General features: G+C 47.3%; 1 protein-coding gene across 3 annotated transcripts in view; it reads left to right on the top strand.

The window, feature by feature from the left end:
- Positions 1–17275, top strand: part of FRS2 (fibroblast growth factor receptor substrate 2) — a 105005-nt gene that overhangs the window by 40696 nt on the left and 47034 nt on the right. For 2 of the 3 annotated variants that reach the window (XM_068276693.1, XM_068276692.1), the window contains one exon: positions 12604–12683. The exons of the other annotated variant lie outside the window; for it this stretch is intronic. The gene's annotated coding sequence lies outside the window, so the exon portion shown is untranslated. The remainder of the gene's footprint in view (positions 1–12603; positions 12684–17275) is intronic. 3 annotated transcript variants of the gene reach the window in all.

The following is a 17275-nucleotide window of genomic DNA, read 5'->3' as shown; positions in this document are numbered from 1 at the left end:
GTACCCTACGGCTTACAAATGCTACAGTTCTTTCTATATTGGAAGCGACCCCTGTCCACTGCATGATGGGCAATTCCCCGGTGTTCAGGGACAACACCTCCCTTCAACTTAAAGGGACTCCGAGCAGTGCAGAAACTATGGAAAGATGCATATCATTTTAAAGCTCTCTTTCTCCTCTTTCCAATGATATATAAACCACCGCCCTACGCCTTTTAGTTTTCGTTATTTTCGGCCGCGACTTCGATCGCAAAAATAGAGAATCTTTGCATAGTTATATTGTATTACACAGGGCGACTTTTTCTCAAAGTCAGCAGCTCCATTCAGCAGAAAAAGTCGCCCTGTGTAATACAATATAACTATGCAAAGATGGATATCATTCTAAAGCTCCCTTTCTCCTCTTTCTGACGACACCTAAATTGTCGCCCTACGCCTTTTAGTTTTCTCTATTTTCGCGATCGAAGTCGTGGCAATTTCGATCGCGAAAATAGCAAAAACTAAAATGGCGTAGGGTGGTGGTTTATATATCATTGGAAAGAGGAGAAAGAGAGCTTTAAAATGATATGCATCTTTCCATAGTTTCTGCACTGCTCGGAGTCCCTTTAAACCAACTTTCAAGTCACTATGGTTTCTTTGTAACCCTGTTTATTATACCTTCATTAAGATTATCTGCTTTACTGATGTTATTGCATTGGACCATTGCCTGCTGTTTTTTCTATTCTATCTATTATTGAAGTATATGTTTCCCTGGATAACTGTTGTACCAATATAGGCCTAAACTTAGGTCTATATAATGTATGTAAAAAAAAAACCTATAAAAATGATTGTTATAAAAAGAAAATCTACTGTATGTGCTGGCTGTGGCAAGAATAGATCCCTTTGTGAACAGATACAGATCTGTGTGGGATCTGTATTTTCACCACACCGACCAGCAATCTATAAACATTTGGGCACCTTTAGAAAATAAAATAAAGAAGTCAGCTCAGTACATTGCATATCCATGGTAGTAACAATATGTCTTGTAAAATGCATGCTACATTATAACTGAAAAGAGAATAGAAGCCTAAGCAGTTTTATCCGTGTGAGAAAAGGATGGTAAGGCCCGTTTCACACATGATAGAATTCATGTGCGATTTCTGTTTTTGCAAATTCATGTCTGACACACCTCTAATGAAATGGCAACGCTTTTGACATGCGTCGTTGTGCACGTTTTTGCTTCCAAATTTTTTGCCGAAAAAAGGCCTACATGTATTTTTTTTTTGTGAATTTTCACAACCCAAATATGAAAATTTAATGTGAGCGTAAAGTTAATTGCACACAAATTAATGTAAAATAATTTAGTTGGTGTGCATTGAAAACTCAGAATGCGAACAAAGTATCAGATGTGGAAAAAAAATGCACAATGCTGAATCACAAATACAAAAAAGGTGGAAAACCGCAGCTGCAAATTGCAGGGATAAGTGTGAAGACACCCTAAAGCTAAGTACTCACGGGGGGACAATTGTAGCTGTCGCTGCGCACGGGAGCGTGTGCGCGACAGTTCGGCGCCAAGTCCCTCTGCATCCACACGGCAGCAGAGGGATTAGCGATGCGGCGGAAGCTGTCGCCAAGGTCCCACCCCCCCGCCGGAAGCTCCGTGTGCCGTGTGTGGGTAGCTGTCGCTAGCCCGCATACACATGCGAGACTAGCGACAGTTCCGGCGAGGTTGCTGCGACGGCTGTAGCCGGCGATTGAACATGTCAATCGCCTGGCGACAGCTCCGATGGGCGACGGTTCGGGGCGCGCGCGTCATAGACACGGGCGAACCGTCGCCGCAACACGCGCGTGCCACGTGGTTGCGGCGACGGCCGTACCCCGTGTGTATGAGCCTTAATTAAGGTTTTAGTGCTGGAAAGTTTTTTTTAAAAGGGTTGTTTCTTCTCTCTGTTTTGCTACTGATTGAAGCAGACTTCACATCAGACTGTCAGGGCTGTTGTTTAGAGTCCAGTTTTAAGGGCTCTTTCACAGTGCGACGTTAAAGTCGCACGTTAGAAAATGTTTTAACGTGGACTAACGCACAGCAACAGTAAGTCGGTGCAACATTCATAGTGCACACGTTGAGTTTGTGTGTAACGTGTAGCATTATTAGAAAGTGCTGCATGCTGTGCGTTAGACACGTTATTAGCTACGTTGAACTGTTCGCACATGCTCAGTACTAACTTGGAAGCATACTTTTCATTGCTTGTATGCGATAACAGGGCATTAAGTTAAGTTGCAACTTTTTTGAGACGTTGCGTTGTAAGCTTGCGGTGCAACTTTAACGTTGCATCAAACCGCAACGTCCCAATGTGAAAGTAGCCTAAAAATGCAGACTGTTATATGAAAATAAAAATAACAGACTTAGAGCCGGTTGCACCATACTATTGCCATGCATTCACGTGACTTCATGCATGCTATGTGACTCCAGAGACATGGGGACAGCGAATGAGACAGGACAGAGAGGGGGGGGCACTTATAGTGGGACACCTTCGGACAATACGGTATTATTGAATAGTGTTAAAGAGTAACTGTCAGGCAAAAACAAGTGATTTTGATCTATGTTCCCCTGTGTTAAACAGTGTGGAAGGAAGCCAAATATCAATACTGAAGTAAAAAAACTCTTTTACTTTATTGTGGGCTGAATAGCAGCCTTCCTTATCTCCAGGCTGTTTAGGAGGCTGCATCAGACTGAAAAAGCCGCAGTCAGCCTGCAAAGCAGTATGGGAAGGTCTTACTTCCTCTCTACTGCCCTCCCTGCACCACCCCTTCATTTCCCTATCCAGCCCTGCTGCAGCCTCATTGGCTGGTCCCTCTCGACTCCTTCCCTCCCCATCCAGACACCCTGAGTGACAGCTGCAGGCTGCGCCCCCCCCAGCGAGTGACACCAACGATCGTCGGCACACAGCCCCCCCCCCCCCCGCGAGTGACACCCACGATCGTCGGCACCCAGCCCCCCCCGCGTGAGTGACACCCGCGATCGTCGGCAATATCCCCCCCCCCCCCCCCCCCGCAAGTGACACCCGCGATCGCCGGCACCCTGACCACAGCCCCCCCCCCGCGATCGTCAGCACCGCCACTAAGCCCCCCCCCGGTGACACCCACGATCGTCGGCACCAGAACACCCCCCCCCCCCCCCCCGAGTGACACCCGCGATCGTTGGCAAACCCGCGAGTGACACCCGTGATCGTCGGCACCAATTCCAGACACAACACCCCCCCCCCCCGCGAGTGACACCGACATCGCAATCGCCCGCAGACCGACATCGCAATCGCCCGCAGACCGACATCGCAATCGCCCGCAGACCGACATCGCAATCGCCCGCAGACCGACATCGCAATCGCCCGCAGACCGACATCGCAATCGCCCGCAGACCGACATCGCAATCGCCCGCAGACCGACATCGCAATCGCCCGCAGACCGACATCGCAATCGCCCGCAGACCGACATCGCAATCGCCCGCAGACCGACATCGCAATCGCCCGCAGACCGACATCGCAATCGCCCGCAGACCGACATCGCAATCGCCCGCAGACCGACATCGCAATCGCCCGCAGACCGACATCGCAATCGCCCGCAGACCGACATCGCAATCGCCCGCAGACCGACATCGCAATCGCCCGCAGACCGACATCGCAATCGCCCGCAGACCGACATCGCAATCGCCCGCAGACCGACATCGCAATCGCCCGCAGACCGACATCGCAATCGCCCGCAGACCGACATCGCAATCGCCCGCAGACCGACATCGCAATCGCCCGCAGACCGACATCGCAATCGCCCGCAGACCGACATCGCAATCGCCCGCAGACCGACATCGCAATCGCCCGCAGACCGACATCGCAATCGCCCGCAGACCGACATCGCAATCGCCCGCAGACCGACATCGCAATCGCCCGCAGACCGACATCGCAATCGCCCGCAGACCGACATCGCAATCGCCCGCAGACCGACATCGCAATCGCCCGCAGACCGACATCGCAATCGCCCGCAGACCGACATCGCAATCGCCCGCAGACCGACATCGCAATCGCCCGCAGACCGACATCGCAATCGCCCGCAGACCGACATCGCAATCGCCCGCAGACCGACATCGCAATCGCCCGCAGACCGACATCGCAATCGCCCGCAGACCGACATCGCAATCGCCCGCAGACCGACATCGCAATCGCCCGCAGACCGACATCGCAATCGCCCGCAGACCGACATCGCAATCGCCCGCAGACCGACATCGCAATCGCCCGCAGACCGACATCGCAATCGCCCGCAGACCGACATCGCAATCGCCCGCAGACCGACATCGCAATCGCCCGCAGACCGACATCGCAATCGCCCGCAGACCGACATCGCAATCGCCCGCAGACCGACATCGCAATCGCCCGCAGACCGACATCGCAATCGCCCGCAGACCGACATCGCAATCGCCCGCAGACCGACATCGCAATCGCCCGCAGACCGACATCGCAATCGCCCGCAGACCGACATCGCAATCGCCCGCAGACCGACATCGCAATCGCCCGCAGACCGACATCGCAATCGCCCGCAGACCGACATCGCAATCGCCCGCAGACCGACATCGCAATCGCCCGCAGACCGACATCGCAATCGCCCGCAGACCGACATCGCAATCGCCCGCAGACCGACATCGCAATCGCCCGCAGACCGACATCGCAATCGCCCGCAGACCGACATCGCAATCGCCCGCAGACCGACATCGCAATCGCCCGCAGACCGACATCGCAATCGCCCGCAGACCGACATCGCAATCGCCCGCAGACCGACATCGCAATCGCCCGCAGACCGACATCGCAATCGCCCGCAGACCGACATCGCAATCGCCCGCAGACCGACATCGCAATCGCCCGCAGACCGACATCGCAATCGCCCGCAGACCGACATCGCAATCGCCCGCAGACCGACATCGCAATCGCCCGCAGACCGACATCGCAATCGCCCGCAGACCGACATCGCAATCGCCCGCAGACCGACATTGCAATCGCCCGCAGACCGACATTGCAATCGCCCGCAGACCGACATTGCAATCGCCCGCAGACCGACATTGCAATCGCCCGCAGACCGACATCGCAATCGCAAGCAAACCGACATCGCAATCGCAAGCAAACCGACCGACATCGCAATCGCAAGCAAACCGACCGACATTGCAATCGCAAGCAAACCGACCGACATTGCAATCGCAAGCAAACCGACCGACATTGCAATCGCAAGCAAACCGACCGACATCGCAATCGCAAGCAAAACGACCGACATCGCAAGCAAAACGACTGACCTCGCAATCGCAAGCAAAACGACTGACTTTGCAATCGCAAGGAAAACGACTCGCAAGGAAAACGACTCGCAAGGAAAACGACTCGCAAGGAAAACGACTCGCAAGGAAAACGACTCGCAAGGAAAACGACTCGCAAGGAAAACGACTCGCAAGGAAAACGACTCGCAAGGAAAACGACTCGCAAGGAAAACGACTCGCAAGGAAAACGACTCGCAAGGAAAACGACTCGCAAGGAAAACGACTCGCAAGGAAAACGACTCACCTCGCAATCGCAAGCAAAACGACTGACCTCGCAATCGCAAGCAAAACGACTCGCAAGCAAAACGACTCGCAAGCAAAACGACTCGCAAGCAAAACGTTCGACTTTGCAATGGGCCGCAAAACGACTGACTTTGCAAGCAAAACGACTGACTTTGCAAGCAAAACGACTGACTTTGCAAGCAAAACGACTGACTTTGCAAGCAAAACGACTGACTTTGCAAGCAAAACGACTGACTTTGCAAGCAAAACGACTGACTTTGCAAGCAAAACGACTGACTTTGCAAGCAAAACGACTGACTTTGCAAGCAAAACGACTGACTTTGCAAGCAAAACGACTGACTTTGCAAGCAAAACGACTGACTTTGCAAGCAAAACGACTGACTTTGCAAGCAAAACGACTGACTTTGCAAGCAAAACGACTGACTTTGCAAGCAAAACGACTGACTTTGCAAGCAAAACGACTGACTTTGCAAGCAAAACGACTGACTTTGCAAGCAAAACGACTGACTTTGCAAGCAAAACGACTGACTTTGCAAGCAAAACGACTGACTTTGCAAGCAAAACGACTGACTTTGCAAGCAAAACGACTGACTTTGCAAGCAAAACGACTGACTTTGCAAGCAAAACGACTGACTTTGCAAGCAAAACGACTGACTTTGCAAGCAAAACGACTGACCTCGCAAGCAAAACGACTGACCTCGCAAGCAAAACGACCGACTTTGCAATGGGCCGCAAAACGACTGACTTTGCAAGCAAAACGACAGACCTCGCAATTGCAAGCAAAACGACCGACATCGCAACCGCCCGCAAATTGAATGACATCGCAATCATCCGCAACCTCCCTCGACTGACAACGCAATCGCTCGCACAGCTCCCCCCCACCCCAACTGACAGCGAGATCGCACGCAACCCAGACATGATCACTCCCCGCTGAGTGCCTAATACACACGATGCGTTTTCCCGCTCGATCCGCGGGTCGATTAGATTATTTCCAACATGCTCGAATCGGATTTCGATCATTCCTGCCGTCGATTTGGCATAATTAACATGTTGGAAATAATCGAATCAATCCCAATTGACCCGTGGATCGAGCGGGAAAACGCATCTTGCGTACCGAGCATAAGACCAGAGACTGGTAGGAGTGTCTGAGGGCTGGGACTTGGTAGGGCTAATGTATAATTAATCAGGAAGCAGGGTAAGGGAGGATATGACATCACAATTGGCTTCAGACAAGACAGACAAACATGGAACCTGCCATGAGCTGTCAGGAGCATCATTCTCTGCATATACTACATAAAAATTCTGTGAAATCCAAACGTGGACAGTGAAATGCATATGTAATGTAAGTACAGCCAGTATTTAGCTACTGATATGTGTTTTGTGTATCTGAGACCCTATACCTAACAGCTCCTCTTTAAGTGGTAAACATAACAAATGTAATAAGGAGGGGATTATTTGCCTCCTTCTTTACTGTGTTAATGGCTACTCATAGAAACTCTGCTGCTTACAAAACTTGTCAGTCAAACCAGCAGGTGGCGTTCCAGAAAGAAAATGTAGATCACACCTGAGGCAAAAAAATACATTTTAAATTGAGGCCCGTTCACACTGCACGCGTTCCCATCCGTCTCTCGGGAGGCCGACACGCATGACATCAGACAGTGCATAGACTGCACTGTCTGATGTTCACACTGCATGCGTTCCGGACCAGTGCGGTCTGGGAACGTATGCTGCACGCATTTTTTCCAAAAACGCTCGGCTGACCCATTCACTTCAGTGAATGGGATCAGCAACGCATACAAACGTAGATGGCATGCGTTCGTATGCGTTGGTTTCCAAACGCACGGCCCTCCGCGTTTGCTAATGTGAACAGGGTCTAAAGTACCCCTGAAGTGTTCTATAAACAAAAAGTTACTTACCTCAGTAGTAGAAAGCTTCTGGATAGTCCAGTGTCATACACCCCCTGGTTTTTTTTTTATTTTTTTATTTTTTTTATTTTTTGTTTTTTTTTAACCTGAGGTGAGAGTTATATGGAAGCTGCCATATTTATTTCCTTTCAAGCAATATAAGTTTCCCGGCTATCCTGCTTGACCCTCTGCCTCTTACTTTCAGCCATAGACCCTAAACAAGCATATGCAGATCAGGTGTTTCTCACAGTTTTGTTAGAACTGACAAGATTAGCTGCATGCTTGCTTCTTAAGTTAAGCAGACACTACTGCAGCCAAATAGATCAGTAGGGCTGCCAGGCAGCTTATATTGTTTAAAAGGAAACAAATATGGCTGCCTCCATATCACTCTCACTAGGATACGTCCAGGCAGATTAAAAAAATAAAAATCCACTTACCTAGGGCTTCCACCGGCCCCTGTCAGCCATCCTGTGCCCTCACCGCAGCTCCGGTGGCTCCCGATCTTCTCTGCTGCAGAATCCGATCTCGCCGGGTTGGCTTCTTGTGCGCTCCACCGCGCGGGTCACGTGGTCTGGCCGGCGGCATCTGTGCTGGCGCAGTAGTTCTGTGCCTGTGCAGTACAATCCTGATGACGTCAGCCAGACCACGTGACCCGTGTGGTGGAGTGCACAAGAAGCCAACCTGGCAAGGTTGGCTTCTGCAGCGGAGGACACCGGGAGCCACTGAAACTGTGGCAAGGGCACAGGATGACTGCCAGGGGCTGGAGGAAGCCCCAGTTAAGTGGAGTTTGATTTTTTTTTTTAATCTGCCTGGATGTATCCTTTAAGTCATTCATGTATGGCTATGGCTCCAAAGAAGATCGGCCTGGAAGTCATGTTACTCTAAGGTCGCGTGGGGATTTTAAAAGTTTCCGGCGCACATGAGCGGAAGCCTATTTTTACAACACGCTTTCATGCACTTCCGCATAGCCTGATGCAGGCGCGTGCGTCACTTCCTGCTTGGCCCAATGGCAGATGGAAAATACAGCGTAGTAACGTGGTATTCCCCCGAAGGCCTTTTTTTGGCAGTGCGGCAACCCCACCGCCAGTTTGCAGTGTGATGCTGGCCTAATGGACAACTGAAGTGAGAGAGATATGGAGGCTGCCATGTTGCCTAGCTGCCACTACTTATTATTATTATTATTATAACGTCCAACAAGTGCAAGACCAACACGACGACTTGACCAACTGTACAATAAGACATTGGCATGATCTGTAGGTCCACATGACCAAACCACCATCTCGCTGACATACTGTGCACGCAAGCAGAATGATTGACTACAAGATATAGCCGCATTCCAAACAAGTACAAGTCGTTCAAACGACTTGTACACACGTAGATCAGACGGTTGGATCAGGCAAACGGTCTGTTATCAGTTGGTAATTTGTGCGCGTACACATGCCTAATTATTGTCCAACAGACAAGTCAGACGATAATCAGGCAGTTGGTTGGTCCGTGTGTACGAGCCTTTAGCCATAAACCTTGAACTACCATGCAGATCAGATGTTTCTGACTGGGTCACTCCTTCTTTTGTGTCACCACTCCTTCCCTCTAGATTGTAAACCTTTGGCTGGGCTCTCTCTCCTTGTGTATAATACTTGATGGTGCACTCTACCCAGAGTAATGAGATCTGTATTAAGGGGCCCATAAACTGGTCGATTTCAGCAATCAATCGATTCTATAGAATCAATCAGAAATCTATTCTATCAAATTGATCGATTTGCGACCAATTTAGATCGATTTTATCTGTCAAACAGGATGGAAAATTTAGATCGATGGCCCATAGAGTTGCATTGGATTTAATGCTGGACATAGATGGCTAGTTTTTGCCGCTCGATTCTCCCGCTCGATTCCACAGTCAATTCTCTTATCTTCGGCTCGTTTTTTCTTTTTTCCATTCGCTCCAATCCGGAATCGAGTGGCGAAACGATCGGGCGGGAGATCGGACATGTCGGAAATTATCTATCGAGCCATCTTAATGTTTTAAAAACGAGGCGCGTATGCCTAGCATAATGGTCCAATAATGCATTTATGCTGGGAATACACGGGTCGATCCAGTGGCCGATTAGCCGCCGGATTAACCCCCGCCGCGTCCTCGCGCGGATCGATTACTGCTCGTCCCGCCAGCGCTCCTTATCAGCTGCTCGATTCCCTGCCATTGTCCGCCGGCAGGGATCAAGCGGGCAGGGGTCGAACAGCGTGATCGGACCAGCTGAATATTATCAGCTGGCCGGATCTGCTGCTCGATACACGGTACAGAAACGTACCGTGTATCCCCAGCATAAGATAGATTTCATTCTGAAATCTATTGGAAATATGTTCCTAGTGTGTGGCACACATCAGATTCCTGAACTTGACATAAAATCAGGGCTGTGGAGTCGTACAAAAATCCACCAACTGCGACTCCTCAGTTTAGGATTCCTCCGACTCCTCGACTCCGACTCCTCTAATTTGCATATTACAATCTTGTTGATTGAAAGTATGTAACATGAAAGTCGTCTTTTAACTGCCAACACTTAGGAATTTTAAAAGACAACTGAAGTGAGAAGGATATGGAGACTGCCATATTTATTCCCTTTAGTCATAGACTAAAACTAGTCCTTGGTAAGAGTACTTGTAAAAGGTACAAACCGGAACAAAGAACATCTATCAGGCCCTAGGCAATGTAACTGTGGGTACATGTAAGAGTGATGTGCAGGTACTCTGCAGGGGAATAGGGGGATTCTTCCTCTATTTCACATTCTTCATGCACAATCTGAACCAGGTTTATGGGTGATAGACAACACCTCTGTGTTAAATGTGCACAACATTCTCAGTGGATTCCCTGCAGCTCTGTGGAGAGTGCATATGTAGAGTATAGTACTACTGTGTAACAAAGTAAACCTGAGACAGATGAAATTAACGTTTTATACATACCTGGGGCTTCCTCCAGCCCCTTTCAGGCTAATCAGTCCCTCGCTGTCCTCCTCCGCCACCTGGATCTTCTGCTATGAGTCCAGGTACTTAAGCCAGTCTGGTGTAGTGCGCATGCACACATTCCGCTGCCGGGAGCATACTACACCTGCGCAGGTGCAGAACGCTCCTGGCTGTGGAAGCGGCATGCGGACGGACTGCGCTGACTGGCTGAATTACCGGGACTCCTAGCAGAAGATCAAGATGGTGGAGGTGGACAGCGAGGGACTGATTAGCCTGAAGGGGGCTGGAAGAAGCCCCAGGTATGTATAAAACGTTTCATCCGTCTCAGGTACCCTTTAATTCGTAGTCACCAAACCAAATTTTAACATATCAAATTATTTGATTTCATGAGCAAAGAGTGCATACATTTGCGTAAATCAGAGTCAACGCAGAATTATTACCATCTCATTGACCATCACTATTAGTGGCACATATACACATCAGGATTTATTCTTACAGCATAGATTTTATTTAGTATATATAAAGCCGCATCTACACGAGTAGATGCGGCCGCGATGCTCCTTATCAATCGAGCCGCTGATGCGGCTCGATTGATAAGATCCGACAGGACGGATCTCTGCACCGCCGATTCCCTGCTCACTCCCCGCGAGGGGACAATGGCAGGGAATCGAGCGGAAGATAAGCGGCGGGCACGAGCGGGGAATCGAATGCGTCCACGGCGAGCGGGGACGCGGCGGGCACGCCGAAGAGGCGATCCGGCGGCTAATCGAGCCGCCGGATCGCAGCCTCATCTACCCCGTGTAGATGAGGCTTTAGAGATTCCTGTGTACACATCATATATACAGTCACAAACAGATATGTAGATCTGACTTTAAAAATACGGGGACTGCTTTATTGAAGCAGCACAAGTAACTAATTTTGATTGGTTTATTTCATTTTTGTGGACTGAGCACAGCCATTACTGTATGTATAAATTATTTATGATGACTATTATCTGAGAAATAGAACATTTTATCATATTTTCTATTTTAATTACAGTTTAAATTCATTAGGAGTTGGTGCATTTTTTCCCGACTCCGACTCCAGGCACCCAAAATTGCTCCGACTCCACAGCCCTGCATAAAATTACATTAAAAAAAAAATCAACTCAACAGGCATTTGACAGATATCTGATGGTTGAACCTGCTGCACATCTATAAAGCGGCCCATACACTGATCGATTTCAGCCTTCGATCGAATGAAAATTGATTGCCGATCGATTGGCCGATTCCAATCAATTTGATCTATCTGACAGGATGGAAGATCTAGGTCAATCTGCTGCTGGCAGCAGATCAATGGGCCATAGCGTTGCATTGGATCTAATGGGCCAATAATGCATTTAGATCGATTTTCAATAGATTTCCAATAATTTCATTCTGAAATCTATTGGAAATCTGTTCCTAGTGTGCGGCACACATCAGATTCTTCTCAGATTCAACTTGACAGGCATCTGACAGAAATCTATCTGATGGTCGAATCTGCTGCAAATCTATGTGTATGGCCACCTTAATTGGGATTACCTCTCAAGTGTATGATCTGACATTGTAGTATTAACCTGCATTGTTGCGTATCTTCTTGCTTATTACTTGCATTGTGTTGCCGGTCACCCCTGTTATCATTGTTTGTAATCTTATGTATTGTACAGCGCTGGGTAACAAATTGCCACTATGTAAATCCAATAAATAATAAGTCTGACTGGATTAGCAGCATGCTTGTTTTAGGTGTGATTCTGACACTACTGCAACCAAAGAGATCAGAACTGCCAGAGAACTGGTTTTGTTTAAAAGGAAAATCAGCACATATGTCTCTCACTTCAGTTTAAATGGTAGTGAACATGGACCTTGGTCATTTACTTCTTATGTGACTGTATTAAGCATTTCAGAATTCTCTTGAAGAAATGTTTGGTCGAATGGATTCCTGTGGAGTATAGTATATTGTTTGACCTGATTTTGCTTATCATGCCATTTGCATTAGCTTGTCATTGCAAAAGCATATCAAATTAATGGCAAAAGAATGTTGGGACCTGTGTAATGCTGTTATGGGGTCTGTCTTGAATGCTTGTTATTTATCTTAACTAGTTAGCTGAAAACACCTTTTCTGAGGAGATGGCTCAGCTGTTCAGTGAACCTTTACTTCTCTTTGCAGTTCTGATGTGAAGAATAGAGAGCTATGGCGGTAGCTGGATGAACTTCAGTATTGTTGATCTTAATATCAAGGGTTTAATGGTAAGTATATATTCCCTTTCCAGTCACCTGATCTGTTAAAGGGACTCCGAGCAGTGCAGAAACTATGGAAAGATGCATATCAATTTAAAGCTCTCTTTCTCCTTTTTCCAATGATATATAAAAACTGCCACCCTACGCCTTTTAGTTTTCGATATTTTCGCGATCGAATTTGCCGCAGCCACGATTTCAATCACGAAAATAGAGAAAACTAAAAGGCGTAGGGTGACGATTTATGTGTTGTCAGAAAGAGGAGAAAGAGAGCTTTAAAATGATATCCATCTTTCCATAGTTACGTTGTATTACACAGGGCGACTTTTTCTGCTGAATGGAGCTGCTGACTTTGAGAAAAAGTAGCCCTGTATAATACAATGTAACTATGGAAAGATGGATATCATTTTAAAGCTCTCTTTCTCCTCTTTCTAACGACACATAAACCGCAGCCCTACGCCTTTTAGTTTTCTCTATTTTCGTGATCGAAATCGCGGCTGAGGCAACTTCGATCACGAAAATAGAGAAAACTAAAAGGCGTAGGGAGGCGGTTTATATATCATTGGAAAGAGGAGAAAGAGAGCTTTAAAATGATATGCATCTTTCCATAGTTTCTGCACTGCTCGGAGTCCCTTTAAGTGCTAATAGTGTCACCTTTTTTGCTGTTTAAGCCTTAAGGATAGGAACACACTAGGCAGAATTGCAAATGCGTTTTCCATAGCACAAATGTTTTTACTAGTTGGGGTGTAATGCTTTGTACACCTTCTAAATGGTTCTTGGCCGAGGGAGCAATTTTGGGGCTTCTTCTGCTAGAAATCTAGCATGTTTACAGCTGCCCCTGCAAATGGCCCTCGACAGGTCAGAGTGATTTGCCCAGTGGATCAATTTAGCCAAGTGCTGGCCAAGGGTATTGTTCTCATGCTCATACCACTCCCTGAGATGTGCGCTGTGCCATCGCCATCATCCCCTTCTGCATAGAACGTGTCACTAGCCTGGGTGCTAGCAATCCATCTTTACAGACTCACTTGCAACTTGTTGCTGGTAAGATCGAGTCTGGATTCCTTCCAGGCCACATTACTTGTATGAGCTTATGAGCCTTTTAAGTCTGTGTTGAAGCTCCATTGATTTGCTCATGTCAAATAATTTGTATGTAAAGTACCTAGCCCAGGCACTGATTACTTCCTGCCTTGCAGTCTGCCTTGTGCTATAGGCTCTGACTCTAATGGTCTCTTGAAATATTGAGAGTAGAAATGATGCACTCCAGACAGGAGCAGCCACACCTTCTGAGCCTGAATTCTGATTCTCGCAGAAGCTTCTGGTTATGTGATCAGAACTTAAGTACAAGATTCTAAGCAGCACAGAGTTCTCTTCACGCATACAGAAAACCTATGAGCACTGGCATACTAAGCTATTAGATGATAGGTTTAGATCTAGAGATGGGCTTTAATTGAACCCCTTGAAGAGTAGACGTTCTACTTACCCGGGGCTTCCTCCAGCCCCTGGCAACCAATATGTACCGCTCCGCTCCCAGCCGGTGTCCCTGGGTCCCCTCTGTTGAAGATGCTGACCTTGCCAGGTCGGCTCACATGGTTTGGAGCGTTCTGCACATAATTACTGTGCCTGCGCAGAACTCTCCAGCTGCGTGCTCGTGCAGGTGCAGAAGATGCTGACCTGGCAAGGTCGACATCTCCAACAGAGGGGGCTCCGGGCCACCAGCTGGGGTTGGAGCTGCGGCAAGGGACATATTGGCTGCCAGGGACTGGAGGAAGCCCCGGGTAAGTAGAATTTTTTTTTTTTTTACACCTTTGATCTTTTCTTTAAAGAAAACCTGTAACATAAAAAAAGTTCCCCGGGGGGGTACTCTCCTCGGGAGGGGGAAGCCTCAGGGTCCCAATGAGGCTTCCCATGCCGTCCTCCTTCCCTCGGGGGTCTCGCTGCAGCCCTTCGAACAGCGGCAATGTAAGTATTTACCTTTCCGGCTCCTACGCAGGTGCTGTGGCGGCTCTTGGCTCCGAAATAGGCGGAATTACCCGATCGCCATCGGGTCTCCTCTACTGCGCAGGTGCAAGTCTCCGGCGCCTGCGCAGTAGAGCGGACCCGACTGAGTTCGGGTATTTCCGTCTACTTCGGAGCCGAAAGCCGCAACAGCGCCGCCGCTGGAGCCTGGAAAGGTAAATATTGAACAAGCTGACGGATTTGTCAGGCTGCTGTTCGGAGGGCTGCAACGAGACCTCCATGGGACAGAGGATGGCGTGGGAAGCCTTATTGGGACCCTGAGGATTCCCCCTCCCGAGGGGCGTACCCCTGGGGAACTTTTTGATGTTACAGTGTCTCTCTTTAAAGCAGAACTGTGCCATACTTGACGCAGTGTCTTCAAGGTGTAAGGATAAATTGTATATACCGGTAACTATATAACCTTGCCTACCTCTCCAGACTCCTTGTTCTGCAAAGTTAGTCTGCAGTGATCATTTCTAGTACTTCATATTTAGCGTTTATGCTTTCATTTACATGGGTGTAGACATAATCCCACTTACCCACCTGCTTTGCATTGGAGGTTGGCATATAGTCAAGTGGGTGAAAAAGTGAACAGGCTTTATATTTTGCGGCCATGACCCCTTTCCACCAACAGATCTGCTGTGAAATCAGGTGGGTGTGTGGGGCAAAGGCTTCAATCTCTACTCTCATCAGACTCCAGTATTAGGAAGTATAAAGAGCATAGGGATCTAATACAGCTCTCGGTCGGCTTTTTTTTCCTTACATGAAATATATTTGCATGAATCAAAAACCTTTTTCAAAAAGTGCAAGCAATATAAATGCCAGTACTGGCCAGCCATTGTGTATTACTTTTTCAAAAGGCAAATGAAAGGTGCCAGATTTATTTATATTGTTTTCAGAACTCTGAGAAATTGAGCATTTTAGATGTAGTATGGTGGTGACTTGTGAATCAATCTCTCTGTCAGTATCTTCTTTAGCTGCCCTGCAAAGCAGACAGAGCAAGGCTTGTACTTTTGAAACCCTGGCATTGAGTTTTCCATGATACGATGAATAGAAGCTGGTCAGGCGGCCCCCTTACAAAAGATCCCCTACAGCGTACCACAGTCCTTCTGTATAAAGATGTAGAATGCACCACTGAGCATCAGCTTCAAGTGGAGTTTATCAAAAGAGGTTAGAAGACCAAGTGTTTCATAGTCATGTCAGAAGCTTCCCAGCTTTTCATCATTGCCTCGGATAATCAGCCAAGCATGGTTCATTAAACCTGTGCTTTAATGGATACTCATTAAATATCCATAAATCTCCATTCCAAATTATTTTTCAACTGTACTCTTTATTGCTGCTTAGCATTTTAAAATGCAATCTGTTCATTCATCTACTTCTTTTTACATATATTTAAATGTATCTTGCATTGCTTTCTTTCCTAAGTTTTTTTTATACTACTTTCTCAAAATCTTTCCGATGAAGCCCAAATCCTGGTTTTCTTAATTTTTTCGGTTTTGTATTGTGTGGAAGGAAATTCTAGTAGTACAAAACTACCATTTCCTGGTAAACTTTTGATTGATAATTAAAACTATCATTATTATATTTAGGTTCTAATGTTTTTTAGTTTCAAAACAAGTTTATTGAAATCTTGTAGCACAGCACTACAAACAGTAACATTGAGGGAACTCCCATAAAGTAACGCTGCTAGCTGAGAGTATATAACTATAAACATAGATAATCATAACATAAAGTAACAGGTTTAGTCATAAGTAATAGGATTAGTCATATATAATACACTAGCTGATGGCCCGGGCTTTTCCCGGGTATGCATTTGGCTGGTGTTGGCTCTGCCCACTTTTTTCTAGCCCTAACACACAATTACTCAATGACCTAGTTTGTGGCATCGATAATTTGAGTTAAAATTATCCAAATCTGATTGTCTGTGGCTCCACCCCCTTTTCTGAATTTGAACCCCAGTCCCCCAATGACCAACTACCAGGTTTGAGGCTTGTGCAGTTAACAGTGCAAGAATGGCAGCAATGAACTATTCCCCTTGAAAATTAATAGGTGCATTTTCATTGGCTTTTGTAAGCTCCACCCACTTTTCTGAAAATTAATCCCAGTCACCCGGTGACCAACTGTGCAAAGTTTGAGAACCCTACCATTAAAGGGAACCTTAACTGAGAGGGGTATGGATGTTTCCTTTAAAAAAATATCAGTTGCCTTGCACACCTGCTGATCTTTGGCACCAGCAGTGGCTGAATCGCATCCCTGAAACAAGCATGCAGCTAATCCAGTCTGACTTAAGTCAGAGCACCTGATCTGCATGCTTGTTTGGGGGCTGTGGCTAAAAGTATTAGAGGCACAGGAGGATCAGAAGAGTCAGGCAACTGGTATTATTTTAAAAGGAAAAATCCCATATCATTCTCAGCTTAGATTCCCTTTAATATTGTAAGAATGGCTGCAGTTTACATTTTCCCAGTGAAATTAGTGTCTATCGCCATTCACTTTTTGATTATGGGGATAAAAAGTATCCTGTATGTTGTTCCAGGTAATGTACTATGTGTGTGCCAAATTTCATTCAAATCCGTTCAGCCATTGCTGCGTGATTGAGTAACAAACATCCA

This window comes from Hyperolius riggenbachi, chromosome 3 (assembly GCF_040937935.1).
Source record: "Hyperolius riggenbachi isolate aHypRig1 chromosome 3, aHypRig1.pri, whole genome shotgun sequence".
Lineage (NCBI taxonomy): Eukaryota > Metazoa > Chordata > Amphibia > Anura > Hyperoliidae > Hyperolius > Hyperolius riggenbachi.
Note: the sequence above shows the minus strand (reverse complement) of the source record. Positions and strands in the feature narration are given on the sequence as shown.